The sequence below is a fragment of the Clinocottus analis genome, unplaced genomic scaffold, assembly GCF_023055335.1.
Source record: "Clinocottus analis isolate CAN_PGR_092001 unplaced genomic scaffold, fCliAna1.0.p SCAF_21, whole genome shotgun sequence".
In the NCBI taxonomy this organism is placed as follows: Eukaryota; Metazoa; Chordata; class Actinopteri; order Perciformes; family Cottidae; genus Clinocottus; species Clinocottus analis.
This window is the reverse complement of record NW_027175943.1, coordinates 1,115,325-1,136,170: the sequence shown is the minus strand read 5'-3', so window position 1 is coordinate 1,136,170 and position 20,846 is coordinate 1,115,325. Positions and strand designations below refer to the sequence as shown.

The following is a 20,846-nucleotide window of genomic DNA, read 5'->3' as shown; positions in this document are numbered from 1 at the left end:
GCTGCCTGTGAAAGGTTGAATACCGTGTTCACCGATGTAGCGTCGCTGTTAGCGCAGAGAACGAAACTAATGGAGGAGCAGAGCGGCTCCATGTCACAGCATGAAAGAAAACACATGACGTGTTCTTCTGGTTGCACGTTTTTTAAACTCCTCTGGTTGTATAGAAGTCTATGCTTCATGTGTTAAAGCTGCATTCTCTCTCCTGACCACCAGGGGGCGACTCCTCTGGTTGTATAGAAGTCTATGCTTCATGTGTTAAAGCTGCATTCCCTTTCCTGACCGATAGAAGTCTATATAAATGACGACGGCGCTCCTCCGTCCATACACGGTCACTTCCTGTTCACTGGTTGCAGAAATTCAAGATGGCGACGGCCTAAATGTCCAACTCGAGGCTTCAGAAGGTCCAGGACGACTCCGCCCGCTTCCAAACACAATCGTGTACTTTGTTGGTTTCCCTCGCGCTCGCTGTTAGTTTTGCCGCTCCGGTGTTTTTATAATCGACATCTGGTGTTTAACTCGACCGCCGAGCCGCGAAAACCCCGAAGTCTTTGCTCGCGGACGACTCTGCAGAACCAGCGACGGCTCCAGTAGATTAAATTTGAAGAAACTCTATCGATCCCCGAAGAGCGAGCGGCTTGCTGCGCGGAGCGGCGGTAATAGAATTCAGCAAAAGGGAGAGAAAAAACCTGCATAGAGCACTCAAAACAGAATATAAAATAATCAATGAGGAGGAGTCATTTTGGCAGTCGAGTGCCAAGAAGTAGAGAAAGAGGACGCGCCGGAGCTGCTTCCTCTGAGCAGCATGTTTAAATGTCTCTCAGTCCGCAGTATCGATGCGCATCAGCAGAATCTAATCACGTCCTCGCTGCTCACTTTCCACTCATTTGATTATAAAGCAGCGTAAAGAAACAACAGCAGATGGAGTTTTGCTTTAATTTGCCGCGGAATCGACCCCTATCTAAGCCCCGCCCCCTCAAACGGAGACCGACCAATCACAGTGCAGCATACGTCGGCCCTGTAGTGACTTACGGTCCTGTTTAGAGTCAAAAGGACCATTAAGCATCAAGGCGGGGCTACCAGATGATTGACAGCATCTCTACTGTCCTCCTCAGTCCAGATGCGGTCACTGGTTGCAAAAAAAACAAGATGGCGACGACCAGAATGATGGATTCGAGGCTTCAAAACAGCAGCCGACAAACCGACGAGTGACGTCTCGCTCTCTCTCGGCCGGACGCTCGCTAGTAAACACACACAGCGCGATGTTCAGACAGGTTTCATCATGATTATTTATGCTTTGGATGCTGTGGACGACCTTAAAGAGACGGCAGCGGCTCGTGTTCGGCTTCACGCCGCTCGTTGTGTTGAAACACTGCAATGCTTCACGTAAAGCATCATATGAACTGTGGGGATGGAACCAAGAGACGAAGAGTTAAACTAATGAACACTCGTTCTGTCAGAGAATAGATGAAACACAGGGGACGTGGGGCTGCAGCTGATCTGACCATTATGTTTTATTAATCTACGTATCAAGATGGAGGAGCAGAAACTCCTGAATTATTGTGGAGAAGTACCGCCATGAACCGTCAGGAAACCTTTTGAAAGTAGTGGTTTGAAATGTGTATAGGTTCAGGAGAGATGTCCTTTCCAAAGTGGGTTTTCCAGATGAAAAGAGTCTCCCTACGGATGCCCACAGAGGCCAAAATTGGTGGCTGTGAGTTCCTGACGGAGACGCGTTTAGAGACAAGAAGGAGAAGAAGAAACAGAAGGTGAAATGTCGCCGTAGTGCCACCAACGCCAGGCGATAAAACACTGAGCCAAGACGAACAACAATGACTTGAGCTGCTCATCCTCCCTCACACACACACACACCTACACACACACAGACACACATCTACACACACACAGACAGACACACACACTGTTAATTTTTAATCCCATTTGCAGGCTGCCGACGACGGCCAGGAGGAGGGTGAGCGGAGAAGACAGCCGAGGAGAGGGAGGGAGGAGAAGATGAGACAGGCCATATTGGGACACACACACACACACACACACTTACACTCACACACACACACACACACACACACACTTACACTCACACACACACACACACACAAACTCACACACTCAGCAGAGGTGAGAAGTAGAAGAGACAATGCGACAGGCTAGAAGACGAAAGTGGCGAGACGAAAGTGGTGAGACGAAAGTGGCGAGACGGAGCAGCGCGCCGTTATTATTCACCAAATATTTCATTGTTTCTTTGTTTTATTTACAGCTCTCTCTCTCTCTCTCTCTCTCTCTCTCTCTCTCTCTCTCTCTCTCTCTCTCTCTCTCTCTCTCTTTTCTCTCTCTCTCATATTTACAGGGTGAACATCACTCCGTTGTCACGATGTGACGACGCGCGTCGACTTCGGCGCGACAGTCGTAAACGTCTGCGTGCGTCTTCACAGAGGAACTATTTGTTTTATTAAAATAAAAAGTACAGACTCTGAATGATCCTCAATCTGATGTAATCTCAACACAGCTAATCTATGGATTATTCCATAGACTTACATGAGAATTGAACTTTGCAGTAATAGTAAGTACACAAAAGATACAATACGAGGCAACTAGTTGGTTTCATGTTTTTTCTAAAATTACATTCTCATTGCTTGAATTTGTTATAATAGTGTAAAACATTTTGTGTATTTTTTATCACCACATCTGGGTTTCGAAGGAAATGTTCCCGCACCGTTAAATATGATCTAAAAATGAAAGGAAAACCAGCTGTGGTGCTACAACATAAAAGGCCACTTTTCTTAATGAATCACGGTTCATGTCATCATGCGTTCATCTACCAGTTGATCGATAAAGTCTTCACTCTATGGGATTGTAATCCAGATTAAAAACCCCAAAGTGACGTCTTCAAATGTCTTTAAATGTCTTGTTGTCCAACCAGAAGTCCACAACCCGAGATAATCAAATTATGTGCAGAAGAAATGAAGAAAAAACTGCAAATTGTGCTTTTAGTGTTGCAGTTGCCGGTCCACCGATCAGCAACAAAAACAGGACAATTTGCAGTGTTTTCTTCGTTTCTTGTGGTTATCTCAGGTTGTTTCCTCTCGCTGCAGCTGCGTCTTCTCCACACGAGGCTACAGGAAGGAGGCTGATGACACGAGGGCACGCTGACCAACCGGCTGGGAGAAGAAACGAGAGAGAGGACGCCGTCTCTGCTGACGCGACGCAGACGGATCCTTCGGTTCTGACGTTCCTGTCGACGTGTTTCTGATCCCCGGATCGGGTGAAGCGAGACTTCCTCGCGGGTCGTTTACATGGCGGCGTCTCTCCGACTGAGCGCTTTCCCGCCGCACGAGCCTCTTCGCAACGAGGGAGACGCCGGAGATTTAGATGCTTTCTGGGATAAACCCCCCGCAGGACTCGGCTGAACTTTAGCGCCGTTTTGGTTTTGTGTTTTTTTTTCCAGCTGCTTTACGCTGTTGATCTCCGGCTGAGCTGCTCAGCATGCACACACACACACACACACACACACACACACACACACACACACACACAGGTGACTTCACCGACATTTATCACGTGAGGAGCGACTTTCAGGACGTTTAAGAGAAGAAAAATCCTCTATTTTATACGTCAAATCCAAGTAGACAGTTTATTTCCTCCTGTAGGAGAAGAAGTTCATGAATAACAAGCTAACGTTCAACCGTCAGAGTAAAAACAGTTTCATGCTTCAGTCGGTCATGTGATCAGAGCCTCGTGGATGATCCTCTCGTCTCTGATCTTTGTACTGAACCAATCAGTGTTTTAGACCAACAGGAGGAGAGCCAGTACTGTTAGCATCACCGCTAACGGAGAACCAACAGGAGGAGAGCGAGTAGCGTTAGCATCACCGCTAACAGAGAACCAACAGGAGGAGAGCGAGTAGCGTTAGCATCACCGCTAACGAAGACGTTTGGGTTCAAATATCTCAAAAAGGTCAAAACAGGGTTGAGTGTCTTCACTCCAATTTTAGACTGATTTATATTTCATCTCTCTCTCTCTCTCTCTCTCTCTCTCTCTCTCTCTCTCTCTCTCTCTCTCTCGCCCTCGAGCTGTATCCCTTTATTTTAATTTCCAACCTGTCTACATATTGTTGACTCACCTCTTTCTTTTCCTCTCCTCCACCTGAATAAACCTATTAACTTAATCTCTCTCTCTCTCTCTCTCTCTCTCTCTCTCTCTCTCTCTCTCTCTCTCTCTCTCTCTCTCTCTCTCTCTCTCTCTTATTTTAAAGGTAACACAAAGGTCATGGGATGTTTTGGAGAGGAGAGACTTTATGTAACGGCATCCTGTCATCAGTCATGACATCACCTGGAGGAAAATACTACTGACAGCAGTCCAAAATATAACTATATATATATATATATATATATATATATATATATATATATATATATATATATATATATATATAAAGAGAGAGAAGAAAAATGTAACATGAAAACACAAGGTGTAACGCAGAAGGGGAGGAGTCAGGGGAAGGGGGAGGAGTCAGGACTTCATACAAAGTTCTCAGAGTAGTACTCAGTTTTACTTTCAGCATTTTACAAGTACTTTTTACAAGTACAACACAAACCTCTCTCTCTCCATTGAAGTCAGAGAAGAGGACGATCATTATTCTATTGTTGTTGTTGTTGTTGTTGTTGTTGTTGTTGTCATCTCAGAGGCAAACCAGCTGCACACTGTGCAGCAATTACACAGACGAGGACAGAAGCATCCGTCACTCCTGACACACACACACACACACACACACACACACACACACACACACACACACACACAGGTGGAGGTACGGCCCGTTGTCTCCTGGAGTAATTGCCATGTTTGTTTAACTCTTCATCACATGGAGGAAGACTGCTCTTCCTGAGCGTTGCGGGGAAAATAAATCGCTTCATGTTTCCGACCGTGAGACGCTCGCCGTCCTGCTAACGGAGAACCAGCTGGAAGAGAGCTAGTAACGTTAGCAGCACGGCTAACGGAGAACCAACATGACTTGAGGGTTGAACTAACGGCCCTCCTGTAGTCATTATAGACCGGTCACATGACTTGAGGGTCACATGACTTGAGGGTCACATGACTTGAGGGCTAAGCTAACTTCACTACCATGGGATCAGAAGAAGTTCAAATTCTTTATTAAAAACTTTAATCGTTTAACAAAATTGTTGGAAGTTATTGGTTTTCATCTCGCGAAAGATTGAATGTTGAGTCATAGAGTTTTATATAAGTTTCATTTCTTGATTGCTCTCTTTTAGACTTTGTCTCCATCTGTGTGTTTCTAACACACACACACACACACACACACACACACACACACACACACACACCTCCAGGTGACTAAGCAGCGCAGGTCAAAGGCTGCGCATCAGAAGTCTAGACAGCGTTCTCCAGACAATTAGACATTACGCCCCTTCAGGATGTTATTGCAGGTGTGTGTGTGTGTGTGTGTGTGTGTGTGTGTGTGTGTGTGTGTGTGTGTGTGTGTGTGTGTGTGTGTGTGTGTGTGACAGTGATTGATCTACATACAAGAACCAACAGACACGAACCAGCTCGACTCGTTCTTCTATAAATAGAGATGTTGCGGAGGCGTCGCTCCAACCGGGGGTCAAGCCGCGGGTTCGATTCCCACCCCGGCCGGTCAGTGAGCAACGACACCGACACAACCGAGCTGCTGCTTCTCAGCCGAGTGCGAGCCTTCAGCTGTGCTTGTACAGATTTCAAGGCGATGAAGCCTTTGAAGGTACTTTAAATGTTCTCTACCGTTGGGTTGTTATTTGTCCACGTAAAACATGGCCGTACTATTGACTGAAGACATCCCACTGGTTTAGTACCAGTGGGATTTCGTTAGTGGTTCAATGGTTTAGAACGAGAGCTTGATTACAAAAGTCCATTAACCTTCATTTGCTGGACTGAAATTCTTCTTTCGTGGTCCACCAACTAACCACGAGAGACAAACACTCACAAAGGAGAAAACCTCCGTTAGAAGAAGCCAATGGCTGCCGATCAATATTAGCCAAACTTCATACTTATTGTGCTGCATTGTGGGGGAAACGTTAGCTCAATAATTGACCGCGCAGGAAGCGCCAGCGAGCCGCCGGACCAGACGAGGACCGGACGAGGAGTTTGAGGTTAAAAAAGGGGAACAACAGGAAAAGAAGCTTTCTGGCTTCACAGCGAGACGACGGAGACGGACGATCGCCAACGCAACGGCGGTAAAAAACAGGAGAGCAGGGAGGCGCCGCCGGCCCTCCTGCTTCCTGACAGACATGTTTGATTAGCTAATCCGGCAACAACCGCAGAGGCGACGCCGACAACGGAGACGAGAGGAAACAAACGGCACGAGCACAACCGCCGACAACGGAGACGTTTCAGGAGTTGGAGCCGGAGAGTCGAGTGGAAGCCTGCGTTTGTTTGTTTGATGGTGTTCATTCTGTGAATACAGCGACTTGAATAAACGCTGATTTGTGTCTCGAGCGTCTCTCAGAATCCAGAAGATTAGATTCAACTTTACCGTCAAAGTGCCGAGTCCACGGAAGAGTGGAGGGCCGACGAGATGAGAATGAACGGCATGAAGACACGAGCATGCAAATTTGGTTTTAAATGATGGGAATTTGCTTTCAATTAATGAAAATTTGGTTTAAAGTCAATGAAATTTGGCTTAAATGAATGAAAATGTGGTTTAAAGTTATGAGATGCTCATGAGATGCGGGACATTAATTTAACTTCATTATATTCTGACTTGCTGTCGGACTGAAACAACAGACTGCTCTTTCATATGAGCTGCTGTCTATGACCTCATTCATTCATTCATTCATTCATTCGTTCATTCATTCATTAGTTCATCGTCCAGACGTCTCCTGTGATTCATTTCATGGTTTCACGTCTCGTCACCGTCTCTCATCAGGATGAAGAACCGTGTGAAAGTTAATGAAGAAACCTGAGAAGATTGACAGTGTGTGTGTGTGTGTGTGTGTGTGTGTGTGTGTGTGTGTGTGTGTGTGTGTGTGTGTGTGTATGTGTGTGTGAGTCCGTCTGACAAAGGGACGCAGTGTGAATGAACTACAGTATGTGCACGAGTGTGTGTGTGAAAACGGTTATATAACGCTCTGATTAATAGAGCTACCACTTCCTGCACCATCAACTATTTAACACACACACACACACACACAGTGACACACTCACACAACAAGTGTGTGTCTGCGTGTGTGTGTGTGTTAAAAAGTGTTTATAATAGAGAAGCTGAGAGAGAAAACAGTCGTCTCTAAATACAGCATACATCACTGTTAGTCAAGCTTACACATGCACGTGTGTGTGTGTGTGTGTGTGTGTGTGTGTGTTGCAGCGCGTGTCGGACGTGCAGTCCTCGTCTCACACGAACACATCACTCAGTCGTGTGAGTGCAAATGCCTGTTTGTGCTCACATGTGTCCTCGCATATATGAATATATAGTGTGTGTGTGTGTGTGTGTGTGTGTGTGTGTGTGTGTGTGTGTGTGTGTGTGTGTGTGTGTGTGTAATCTATCATGGAATGGGCTGCAATCATTTGCCTCCTGAGAGAGTCATTGTGGTCGTTATCGTCGCAGAGGAGGAGAGACGAGAGGAGGCGAGGAGGCGAGGAGACAAGGAGACGAGGAGACGAGGAAAGAAAATGAGGAGAGGAAACATGAAAGAAGGAGGGAATGAGAAGTAATAAGAGAGAGAGGAGGAGAGGAGGCACTGAGGAGATATAAGACGAGCAGAGGAGATGAGGAGCGGAGAAGGAACAAGGAGAGAAGAGTTAAGAAGAAAGGAGGAGAGGAGACAAGGCCAAGATAGGAAATGAGGAATCAGAAGAAAGGGAAGAGAGGAGGAGAGGAATACAGGAAGCATGAGATAAAAACAAGGAGGAGAGGATTCAACAAAAGAGAAGACGGGGAGAGATATGGGCAGGAAACAAGGAAAGGAAATGAGAAGATAAGAGGAGGTGGGAACGAGACGTATGAATGAGAAGAATGAAGGGATGGAGAACAAGGTCAGAAGAGGTGAGGAAAGGAGATAGGAAAGGAGGAGGAGAGCAGAGGAGAGAGGAGACAATAGAAGAGGAGGAAAGGAGAAGTGAAGGCAGCCAAGAGGGAAGAAAGTGATGAAGACACCAGGAGGAAAAGAGAGAAATGATGGAGGGATGGAGTTAAGATGGAGGACGAAGGAGGAGAACGCAAAACAATCAGGAGAGAACGATAGAAGAGAAAAGAGGGATGATGGAGAGGAGAAGAGAAGAGAATCGACAGGATGAAGTGAATTCACTCGGCTGCACAAAACAATCACCTCTCTCTCTCTCTCTCTCTCTCTCTCTCTCTCTCTCTCTCTCTCTCTCTCTCTCTCTCTCTGAGAGGAACGTGGAGGAGGAAGAGAGAGATTCACCCACACAGGTCAGAGCTGAGAGAAATCTAAAACCCCAAAACAACTTCCTGTCAGTAAAGATAGTACACGAGATACTAGAAGAATACTAGTTATAGTACACGAGATACTAGAGGAATACTAGTTATAGTACACAAGATACTAGAGGAATACTAGTTATAGTACACAAGATACTAGAGGAATACTAGTTATAGTACACGAGATACTAGAGGAATACTAGTTATAGTACACGAGATACTAGAGGAATACTAGTTATAGTACACAAGATACTCGAGGAATACTAGTTATAGTACACAAGATACTCGAGGAATACTAGTTATAGTACACGAGATACTAGAAGAATACTAGTTATAGTACACACATACACAAAGTGATTGACAGGTCGACACTAGAGACGTGGACAATGTTTCTACGTTGCTCTGCCCCCATCAATACATGCTCACTTCCTGCTCACTTCCTGCTCACTTCCTGCTCACTTCCTGCTCACTTCCTGTTCACTTCCTGTTCACTTCCTGCTCACTTCCTGTTCACTGGTTGCAAAAAAAGTCAAGATGGCGACGACCGAACCTGGAGGCTTCAAACTAACGAGAGACGAACGTCAACTTCTGATGAACAGTCTGAAGACGTCTCATGACTACACACAACAACAACAACAACAACAACAACAACAACAACAACAACACGCTGCACTGCGTTACTTCCTGTTGCTTTGCTGATGAACATGTGGTGAACTCTGAGGCTCCGCCTCCAGATGTTCACCAGATGAGCTTGTTGTTACACACACACACACACACACACACACACACACACACACACACACACACACACACACACACACACACACACGTGCACAAACACAAATATATAGTACACATACACAAAGACACATTCTGTGGCTCCATGAGTCTCTCTCTCTCTCTCTCTCTCTCTCTCTCTCTCTCTCTCTCTCTCTCTATTTTCTTTCTCTTTTGGTTTCATCCTCTCTTGTGCGCGCGCACGTGCACGCGTTTACATGTAAACACAGAGGTCTGCTCCTCCTCTCGCACGCACGCACGCGCGCGCACGTGTAAAATACGTGTAAAACTCACAAAAAAAGACTGCACAACCTCCGTCTCTCGAGCGCGCGCAAAACGCGTGAACGCGCAAAGAACAGAGCCTACAGACAGAGACCCACACAAACTCCGCAGCACGCCTCAGACACACACACACACACACACACACACACACACACACACTCTCTCTGCACCCCTTCTCTTCCCAGCATTAGTCAATAGAGTCAGGATACATAATAAACCACCCACCAGTCTCTCTCTCTCTCTCTCTCTCTCTCTCTCTCTCTCTCTCTCTCTCTCTCTCTCTCTCTCTCTCTCTCTCTCGCTCAGCATTCTGGGTAAACAGCGTGATTGACAGCAGTCCAGGTGATGTGAAGGTGTGATAGTCAGGACACGTGGGAGGGAACATGTCTTACAGGGACACAATATTATGAATAATAATAATAATAAATTATTAACACCTGAACAATAAAATGCATCAATTCCCCCCCCCCCCCCCCCCCCCCCAAAATCCTCCGTCACACATTGAAAACTGACGTTTTGTGTGTGTGTGTGTGTGTGTGTGTGTGTGTGTGTGTGTGTGTGTGTGTGTGTGGCCTCGTCCGCGTTTCCCGGGTCACAGCTCACGTTAATTAATGAGTCAATTAACGGGTCTCTCAGGTGTTAATTAGCGGATTTGATCCGGATGCGACAGTCTGAAGAGAGAAGGAAAGAAAGAAAAGAGGAGAAGAAGGAGGAGGAGAAGAGCGTCGCTGCTCTGCTGCTTCTTACCTGTTTTTAATGCCTGAGACTCTCCGTCTGCGTAGAAGAAGAAAAACCCAAAACAGATCCGTGGCTCCTCATGAAGGATAGTCCGCTCTCACGTGCGCCCTGATCTCTCTCTCTCTCTCTCTCTCTCTCTCTCTCTCTCTCTCTCTCTCTCTCTCTCTCTCTCTCCCTCTCTCTCTCTCTCTCTCTCTCGTCTCTCTCGTCTCTCTGCGTCTGTCCGTTTCTTCTTGTCTCGCGGGATCTCCTCCTCTTCCTCCTTCTGCTGCTGCTCCTTCTCCTCCTCCTCCTCTTCTTCTTCCTCTGCTGCTCCGCGGGATCAGCTCGTCCTCGCGCCAGCAGCACGCAGACGGAGCGGCTCGCGGTGCTGATGCTGCGTCTCCTGCGCGAGACCCATACTGATGCCTCTCTCTCTCTCTCTCTCTCTCTCTCTCTCTCTCTCTCTCTCTCTCTCTCTCTCTCTCTCTCTACAGGTGATGACAAAATATTGTTGAACACTACAAAACATGGTGCAGTAAATACGTTTCATTCTGTTACTTCTCTACATTTATTAGTTGTATTTATTAACAATAATTATATGACATCATGTTCTATATTTAATTGGAGGCAGGACAGGTGTGTCCACGGGGCGACTCCTCTGGTTGTATAGAAGTCTATGCTTCATGTGTTGAAGCTGCATTCTCTCTCCTGACCACCAGGGGGCGACTCCTCTGGTTGTATAGAAGTCTATGCTTCATGTGTTGAAGCTGCATTCTCTCTCCTGACCACCAGGGGGCGACTCCTCTGGTTGTATAGAAGTCTATGCTTCATGTGTTAAAGCTGCATTCTCTCTCCTGACCACCAGGGGGCGACTCCTCTGGTTGTATAGAAGTCTATAACTTTAAGTTAAGTGGAATAAACTTTGAAATGTTTACAAGCTGGTTTTAACAATCTTATTTTTTACAGTGTTATATTTACTCAAAGTTCTGCTTCATCTATACTTCCTATTTTATTTAGGTTGAATATTTGTTATTCTATTTATGTGTCTTTATGTTTATTCTATTGATGTTTTTTGTGTTGTTATTATGTTCTTCTGCATTAATAAAGTTATATCTTTATTCAAATTGTTTTTCATTTTATTGTGTTTAATTTCATCAGATTTTAATTATTTAAAAAAAATGTTTCTAAATGGAATAAATATTTTAACTTTAACTAAGCATTAAAAATGCACTAATCCTGTGTGTGTGTGTGGGTGTGTGTGTGTGTGTGTGTGTGTGTGTGTGTGTGTGTGTGTGTGTGTGTGTGTGTGTGTGTGAAAGAGAGACAGTATCCATGGGACACTGATTCATTTACAGGATCATCATGCAGGTGACTAGGGGGGCAGAAAGGGGGAGAGAGAGAGAGAGAGAGAGAGAGAGAGAGAGAGAGAGAGAGAGAGAGAGAGAGAGAGAGAGAGAGAGAGAGAGAGGTTCATCTGTGTGAGTGTGTGACATTTTCCAGAACAGCCGCTCGTTAAAGTGGAAGCGTGCAATGTGTGTGTGTGTGTGTGTGTGTGTGTGTGTGTGTGTGTGTGTGTGTCGTACAACATTTGGCTTGAATAGATTAGTATGAGTTTAACCAGTGTCTCTACATGCACGTCAACACACATACACGCACACATTCTCTCACACACACACACACACACACACACACACACACACACACACACACACACACACAGGTCCTATGTGGTATGTTGCCATATAAGCGGAAGCCGGGAAGACAACCTGTGTGTTCATAATGAATGAAGGTTCAGCAAGAGGTGTTAAACAATATATATATATATATATATATATATATATATATATATATATATATATAATTTCCCCCATAAAGTTGAATCAGTGTGCAGAACGTGAACAGAGACTTCAGATTTAAAGTAAAGATGAATATTAAACTGATATTAAAGGTGACTCACCTGTTTGTCATTAGCTGAGCCTCCGTCTCCCCCTGCTGGTTCAGATGAGTACTACACCGCAGAATCTTCCTCTCTTTTCACTTTCCTCCTGTTACTCTTTCATCTCTCTTTCATCACTTTATGCAAAATATTCTCACTTCACTCATAAATTATAACTTTAAAAGCCACATTTTGTTTATTGTGATATCACAACCTCATCTTCATGAATTACACATTTCTATCGCAATATGTTGCCACATTTAAAACTAGACCATGCTCCAGACCATCAGCTCCTCACTGAGGGGCCTCTGGGGAGGAAAGTCTTTACTAACACCGCCTGGACTCTGGAGAATAAAAGACTCGGCTGGAGGATTAGAAGCAGCTTCCTCTTCCTCTTTTCAGATATTTTCTCTCCTCCTCTTTTCATCCTCTTCCTCCTCTGCCGCCTCCCTCGTTCTCATCGGGGGGCTTTTTCTTTTTTTTGCGCAATAACCCAAATTGCTGGATTACGCCAAAGTCACCTTGGCCTCGCACTTCAGCTCTCAGATACACACACACACACACACACACACACACACACACACACACACACACACACAAACATACACACACAGGAATGACGTAGAGACTGCTGTCAATCACCTTGTAGCACCGCTCCTAAAGCATCCCCTGCTTTATGGTCTGTTCGGCATAATTTACTAAATGAACATCATGAAGCATAGACTTCTATACAACCCAAAATTTAAAAAAAAAATTCCCTTTGGGGATTAATAAAGTACATATCTATCTATCTAACCAGAGGAGTCGCCCCCTGGTGGTCAGGAGAAAGAATGCAGCTTTAACACATGAAGCATAGACTTCTATACAACCAGAGGAGTCGTGACTGGTTTCTAGTGTTGTCGTAGTTCACGCTTCTCTGTGATTGGTGCGATGAGAGAAGGAGGCAGCAGTTATTTGCAGAACAAGAAGACTGTTGCCTTCGATCAATCTTTGTTTCTATTGAGTTAAACGTCTGGTCAGAAGTCACGTAGCATCAAGCGAGAATAAAATCATGAAAGTTGACCCCTGTGATGGATGAACTGAGTCTGCGAGCATTGATTAGAGGAGGGAGGTTTTGACGGTGACTAAAGTCTGTTGTTCCCTTTTTGAGCTTTCGTTATCACAAAACATCCCCCGTCCTCCTTCCACCTGAGCGGGTAAACAGATTAGCATCCCGTCCTGAAAACACCCCAATCCCATCAGCCCCCTCTTCCTGTCTGCAGCCACTCTGCTCAGAGTGTTTGCTAACAGCGGTAAAAAGAGGTGAGTCTAGGAGGAAGAGGAGGAGGAGGAAGAGTGTTTTCATCAGATGAATGCTGTTTCATTTCTTTCATTTGTGGCTGGAATCATCTCCTTCTTTTAGCCTTTAAGGCTGAAGCTTTAAAGAGCAACCGGTACATTAATAGTGATGTAAAAAAACATTTTGTAAAAAATATTTGTGTTTGTATGTTTTATATTCAGTAATTGGAACATGAACAAGGATGTGAGCAAAATCAAGAAGATAATAGATATAAATAAAATACTGTGTTGCCATGAATTAATGTCTTTAGTATTTTTTAAAACTTTTTTTTTAAAAATATGTTGGAAAACCTGCAGGAGTAATAGGACATACAGGATATATATATATATATATATATATATATATATATATATATATATATATATATATATATATATATATATACATATATATATATATATATATATATATATATATATATATAACAATTTCTTAAAAATCTGTAAACATGCTCTCCACTTGAAGTGGTACTTCTGTGAAGGTGCTGAGATATAATAACGGACAGCAGGGGGCGACAAAGCTTTACTAAATCTCACTGCTGCGTCGTCTTGTGTCGTCTCACCAAACACTCAACAAAGTTTTGATTGAACTCAGATCAGACTCTAAATGTATTAATTATGATTATTTAATTATGAGATAATTAAGTTGAAGTTATGAGACTTTTTATCTCAGAATTGTGACTTCTTTTTTTGTGCGAACACAAGCTTACATAAAACAAAAATTAAAAAGTAATATTTATGAGATAAGAAAATTTATAAATATGACATAATGAAGTCCGAGTTTCTATTTCATAATTATGAGATATAGTATTTTTTATTTTGTTTTTTAGATTTATGGAAATGAGTTCCGACAAAAAAAAAAGTTAGTCATATTTCGGAGATAATAATAATATTAATTATTACTTATTTTGTTGTGGTGTAAACAGGCTTCCATAATAATAATAATAATCTGAGAACAATCAGAAGGCTTTCGTACAAGTACCAGTCAATGTCAGGTAGTTGAATATGGTTACAAACTACAGGACGAATGAGGGAAGTTGAGTTATTGGGAATGTGGTCAAATCTGCAAAAATAGACACACCTAAGAAAGTAAGCATGATTTCGTCCTGACGTTTCAGACTCAGCATTCACTGAGACTGCAGATGTAAATGCGCAGCGGTACAGTTTATCCAATTTGCATGGAGTGCCATTCAGTAAAATCTGAAGGCATGCTGTTGGGACTCGTTTCTACTCGTAGCTTTCTGCTGCCGATCTTGGAGATGCTGTTGAGGAGAGGACAACGTTTGGAACTGCAGACTGCAGAAATCAAAGCTTTTTTTATGGAAAAAAAAGTGCAAAACTGCTGTTTGTGGCTGTATTCAACACCATAAGTAATGTACAAGTGAAATAAATGGTTTGGTACATGAGGAAATAAAAATATCCTCACTTTAGATGAGGTCACATAACTTGACTAATATTTAACCAACGACTAGAAACTACTTGCATTAACCATAAATTGCAGGAATAAAACATGCTTTTAAAACACATGTTAACATAAACAATAGTGCATATCTAAATCATTGTGTGTATAAATACATGCGATAATAAATTACATTAAAACATTATCATTTACTAACACTTCATGAAATTATCTTATTAATCGTCTATAAGTCATTATTGTATCATTTACAAAGGGGGAATACATAATTTACAAAGTGTGAAAACCCAATCATGAAAAGCATTATGTGTGTGTGTGTGTGTGATCTTATGTTTCTATCTTTGTGAGGACTGCGGGTTTAGTGAGGACCTTTTTGGCAAATGAGGACATCTTTCCAAACGTAAGAATAAAGTTGAGGTTTGGAATTTGAGTTTAATTTATATTAAAAGAGAGAAGTGTGTGTGCAGGGAGTGTGGGGGGGGGGACCAGTACGGCGGCGTTTGAATCTCACACACACACATGTATATGTATTATATATATATATATATATATATATATATATATATATATATATATATATATATATATATATATATATATATATATATATATATATATATCCAGACATTACACGCCAGATTCAGCTGTTTCTGAGTGTCATGGTTGGTACATTAATCACAACAATGCAAAACAGTCTATGCCTATTTTATTTGAATACGTAGCAGCCTTTGACTTTGACAGGCTTTTGAGAGGAGGGGTAAGAAGGAAGAGGAAGAGTTGTGTAGCTGCCAGTTCAGTGTATTTGAATCAGATTCTCAGACTCGAGTCCACAGAGTGAAGAGCAGCAGAAACTACGACTGATAAGGTTGGTTTTCTTTTTACTTTTTAATATCATTTTCTTAAATCTACATTAGTGAGAACGACTGAAACGGACATAAAACAAACTTTATTTTACTGTTTGGACACTTGAACAATTGATACTTTATTTTAACAACTCTGAGTTTGATGAAAGTCTGTCTTCAGCATTGTTTAAAGGGACTTTTAATATTTTACAAAATGAGTATAATTTAAGAGACAGTAAGCCCACTTTTCAGCTGAATGTATACACCATGTATATGTGTATTCAATAGTGGATTAATAATGGATTCAGGTCCAAGTCTTGACATTCTTTTGCATAGTATTTGCATTTGACATATTGCGCTGCACGGTGCAGTGGCCATCACTGTCACCTCACAGCAAGAGGGCATGGGTTTGATCCCCGATCCCGGGAAGTCCTTCTGTTCTGAGTTTAGTGCTAATACCGTTACTGTTTCTAATTTGTATACAAACAAATCATATTTTCCATAGCTTTTCCATAGCTCTCTATGGGCGGCCGCCACTGCTTAATAGGACAAGCGTTTGGATAATAGAATGAAATATGCAACGTGACTTCTCTCTATTGGTTGAAATCCAGCTTTTGCAACTGAATTTGCTATTGGCCGATCTGGAGGGCGGTGACGAACATGGACGCAGCTTTCATCACCAACCAACCCCCACTCCTCCAAAACCTATAGATCATAGAATCTAGAGTTTATTTACTCGTTATAACAATGAGTAAAAATGTCTATTAATCCAGCAATCAATACATTTTTACCATTTGATTGTCTTTGTCTCCTCCAGATATGGCAGTAAACTCCACCTCCTTTTCCAATGACTCCCTCCTTCATCTTAACAGCACAGTTAGGATGTATTGCATCTACACTAGAGAAAACATCATACTCTTCACTGTATACAGCGTCACAAACATCCTCCTCTTCCTCCCCCTCTACGTCCTCGTCCTCTACCTGGGTTTCCAACGATGGCGGCAGCAGCGCTCCACCTCTTTAGCAGCAGTGATGAGTCACACAGACATCTTCACCTACAACTTGGCCTCCATCGAGCTGATTGGTGTTTTAGGGAGCATCGTCTGCTGCTGCGGTGTCTACGGGACTCAAGTCTCCGTATTTATGTGGGGGTTTTTTCTACGGGGTTCCACCTGGTTTGGACAAACGCTCTTTCACATGCTGACCTGTGTGGAGCGCTACCTGGCTGTCGTTCATCCCGTCACCTACCTGAGCCTGAAAGGAGAGCGAGGGATCAGAATCAGAAACATCAGCATTGGATGTGTTTGGCTGCTTTGCTTTGGAATATCAGCTCTGCAGACTATACAAGAAATCTCTATATTCTTTAATGTATGCCTCTTCACTTTCTCCTTGGTCGTCATCTCTTTCTTCAACATCTGTGTTCTATGCATTCTGATTCGTCCAGGGCCAGGGCAACAGGGCGGGGACAGAGAAAGGGGTGACCAATCAAAGCGCAGGGCTTTCTACACCATCATGGCCATACTGGGCGTGCTGCTGTTGAGGTGTGTTATTAGTCTGGTTTGGGCTCTTATTACTGTGTTCAACGGAGGTCTTAACTGTCTGCTCATGGTAGTTTCAGACTGGTCTAATATCCTCAGTAGTCTGGTGTTACCTCTGCTGTTTCTAATCAGAGCAGGAACATTGACGTGTCGTAAGAACATCAAATAATGAGTATAATGGTGTTTTCACATTGCACGCAGAGCAAACTTTTAGAGTTGTGTGATCACATACAAAGTAAAGTAAATGTTTTGACTAAAGAGAGAACTTTGAGTCTTTATCGCAAACAGCATTTTAAAAGTTGTTTACTCGTCATCGGACGGACTCAAAGAATGCATCCAGACTTTTTACAAATCTATATTAATATGTCAATTCTCTGCATCTTTTTTTCCTATTCAATTGCAACAAATTCTGGTTAATATAGGTGTTGTGAACCAGATAACGTGGCATGCTAGATACACTTAATATGGCTGATGTGAATGGTTATTAGAATATAGAGAATGCTAGAATATAGCATGGGTAATGCAATTTACTACTTTATGTAGAGCATATAAACACGTACACACACATATATATATATATGTATATATATATATACATATAAATATGTATGTATGTATATATGTATATATATATATATATATGTATATATATATATATATATATATATATATATATATATATATATATATATATATAAAGTATATCTTGAATTAATTTACTTTTTCTCTTAAATGGTTATTATGAAAGGGTACATTCATGTATATTAGATTGTTCATCGTATAGAAGTATAGTAGATTGTTTGATATATTTGATTATACAGGACTGTTGCACATGAATTGTTTTACTCAAACCATTCTAAAATCTGTAAAAAATATATAAAATAACACAACAATTTTCATTTCAATTTTCATTAAAAAAAAGATCAAACTCTGTGAGTCTCAGTTTCTGTTTGATTATTTGTTTATTACATTACATTGATATTAGCTGACGCTTTTATCCAAAGTGACTTACAATAAGTGTTTTCAACTGTGTGTACTGTAGCGTGATTGGAGATCTTGCCGGCGGAAGTGGAGAGGAGGAGGGCAAGATCTCTTAGCACGGTGGTTACTCCTTTGACTATTATAACAGTGATCCCGGAAGAAATAACAATCTTCATCCAATATGAGTATAATGTCTTAGGTCTTTTATCTCGCCCCGGGCTCAATCATTAGGACTTTTGATTCTTAGTTATAGGTTTTGTTGAGGGTGTTTCACAGCTCTGTGCTGTCAGGTCCCCACAGTGGGCTGTAACTTGTCTCAACCCGTATAGCGAGTGTGTGCATCGTCTACACCTTCTCTCTGCCTGTTTGACACCATCTCATCATTATACTAACACTGCACAGTTTTCACCCAAAGATACTTACCTTAAGTCTCTTCGGTAGATTCAGTCGTTACTTTTGTATCTCACGGTTGGTGGACAGGGAAAGAGCGTTAAATTGTTCTAAAGAACCAGAACTTTGTTTGGTGTCAGTCACTCACTCAATCGTAAGGCTGAGATTTTTTATTTGCGCTCCAATCACTTACAACAATTTCTACTCAATGAAACAGTGCTCAGTGTAAAAAGTAAAAGTAAAATAAAACTAAGCCTAATATGGTCACACTGGCTGCTGGACCCTAATACACAGGAGAGCTTTTTACATTTACCCATAGTATAGAAAAGATTATATAACATAGCAACTTATAACATCCTATGCATTTTATACGATCTTGTCACAAACTGTACTTTAAATAAAGACCAAACAGTATATATATATATATATATATATATATATATATATATATATATATATATATATATATATATATATATACCTTCAATGGTTAAAAACATGATGCTTATACATAAAAAGAAATAGAATGGTTATACATAAAAAATCAAAATGGTTATACAGAAATATCAAAATGGTTATACTGAAAAAGAAAATAGTTATACGTTTTTAATGATTACACTTTTTTACTTTCATAATTTCTCGATCTCTCAACAGTACAAACATAGAACAACTAGAATCAGGCAAGTACAATTTATTAAAGAAAGTCAAACTACAACGTGCTATCAGTCAGTGCTACTACTGCGCTACCTTCCTTATTCAAAGTGTTTATTACAAAACAAATCTGATGTCAGAGAGGATCTTGTTCCTGCATGTATGGAAGGATGCAGTCATACAAGAAAAGATAACATCTCTTTACATTCAACCCAGCATCATATGATAGATACATTCTGCCCGGTGTGAAGGTTTCTGAGGCCGCTCAAATTAAAAATCATGACGATGCACAAATCGAACATTCATGCCTGATGAATTCATACCACCACATTTCATTTGATGGAGAGTTAACAGAATTCAAATGATGGGAAGATGAGGCCTTCTGTGTATTCAAATGACAGTCATCAGCTGCTTTGCATGGTCGTGATATATCAATCTATTTTTTTAAACACCTCTTTGATTCCTGAGAAACACCTGAATCAGACATGGGACGCCTTTAAATAATTCAATAGCCCGGTAATATCAAATATATGAAATCCTCTATTATACCATAACTATACCATAAACAGATTAATATGCTTCCCTGTGAAAATATTACAACGAATACACCATGTTGTATGTTTTGCATTTTTACTTTGACTTTGTGTATAATTGTACCGCTCGAACGGTATGGAGGCGAATTAATGTCAAAAATAGCCAGATGAGCCAAATGAGCTCCAGGAGAGCGTGCAAATCAAACAGCAGCATGCGGAATTTCATTTTGATGAGCATTCTTTATTAGTTTATTTATTTATAGTAACGATAAATTAATTTGACTGAGGAAAAGATTAAGAGTCATAAATTAAGATTTTAATGAAACTTTTACTTAAAATCACACCGGTTTGAAAATTGTTTGCAATTATATGTGAACCTATATAAGTATATATATAAGTATATATACCAGACTGCTCGGTGTTGACGGGGCTCGAAATCGTCATCGAGCTTCTCGCCTAATAACATCCCAAAATTACATTTTGTGGCTCAACAACAGCAGTATCTAGAGAATGTCAACTTTCAACTGTTGCGTTTTCTCATTCGCCATTGCCAAAGCTTCGCAAGCTAGCAGGTGCAAAACTTGCGAGAGAGACTTTTGCTTGCGCGAGCAGGAATTTTGCAGCGGACTGACGTAGAAACGCTCGCCAAAGTAAATTACGCCTGCGGCTGTTTGATTTTAGCGTGCTTGGAGCTCATTTGCGCACGCTATTTTTGAAAGGGTTTTGCCGTCATACCTTATCCTCATTGGTTGTTGTTCTTACAACACGTGAATGTTCCTGCTCTGATTAGAAACAGCAGAGGTAACACCAGACTAGACAAGACATTTGACCAGTCTTCAACTGGCATGAGCAGACACGCATCACCTGCTCCAAACGCATAAAGAATAACCCAAGCCAGACCAACAACACACCTCAACAGCAGCACGGCCAGTATGGCCATGATGGTGTAGAAAGCCCTGCGCTTCGATTGGTCAACCCTTTCCCTGTCCCCGCCCTGT

General features: G+C 41.9%; 1 long non-coding RNA gene across 1 annotated transcript in view; it reads right to left on the bottom strand.

Annotated features, from left to right (window-relative positions):
• Positions 1 to 10,562, bottom strand: part of LOC137792652 (uncharacterized) — a 22,065-nt gene extending 11,503 nt beyond the window's left edge. Inside the window, exon 1 of the long non-coding RNA XR_011078119.1 lies at positions 10,250 to 10,562. This is a non-coding gene — a long non-coding RNA (uncharacterized lncRNA). The remainder of the gene's footprint in view (positions 1 to 10,249) is intronic.
• Positions 10,563 to 20,846: the final 10,284 nt, after the last annotated feature.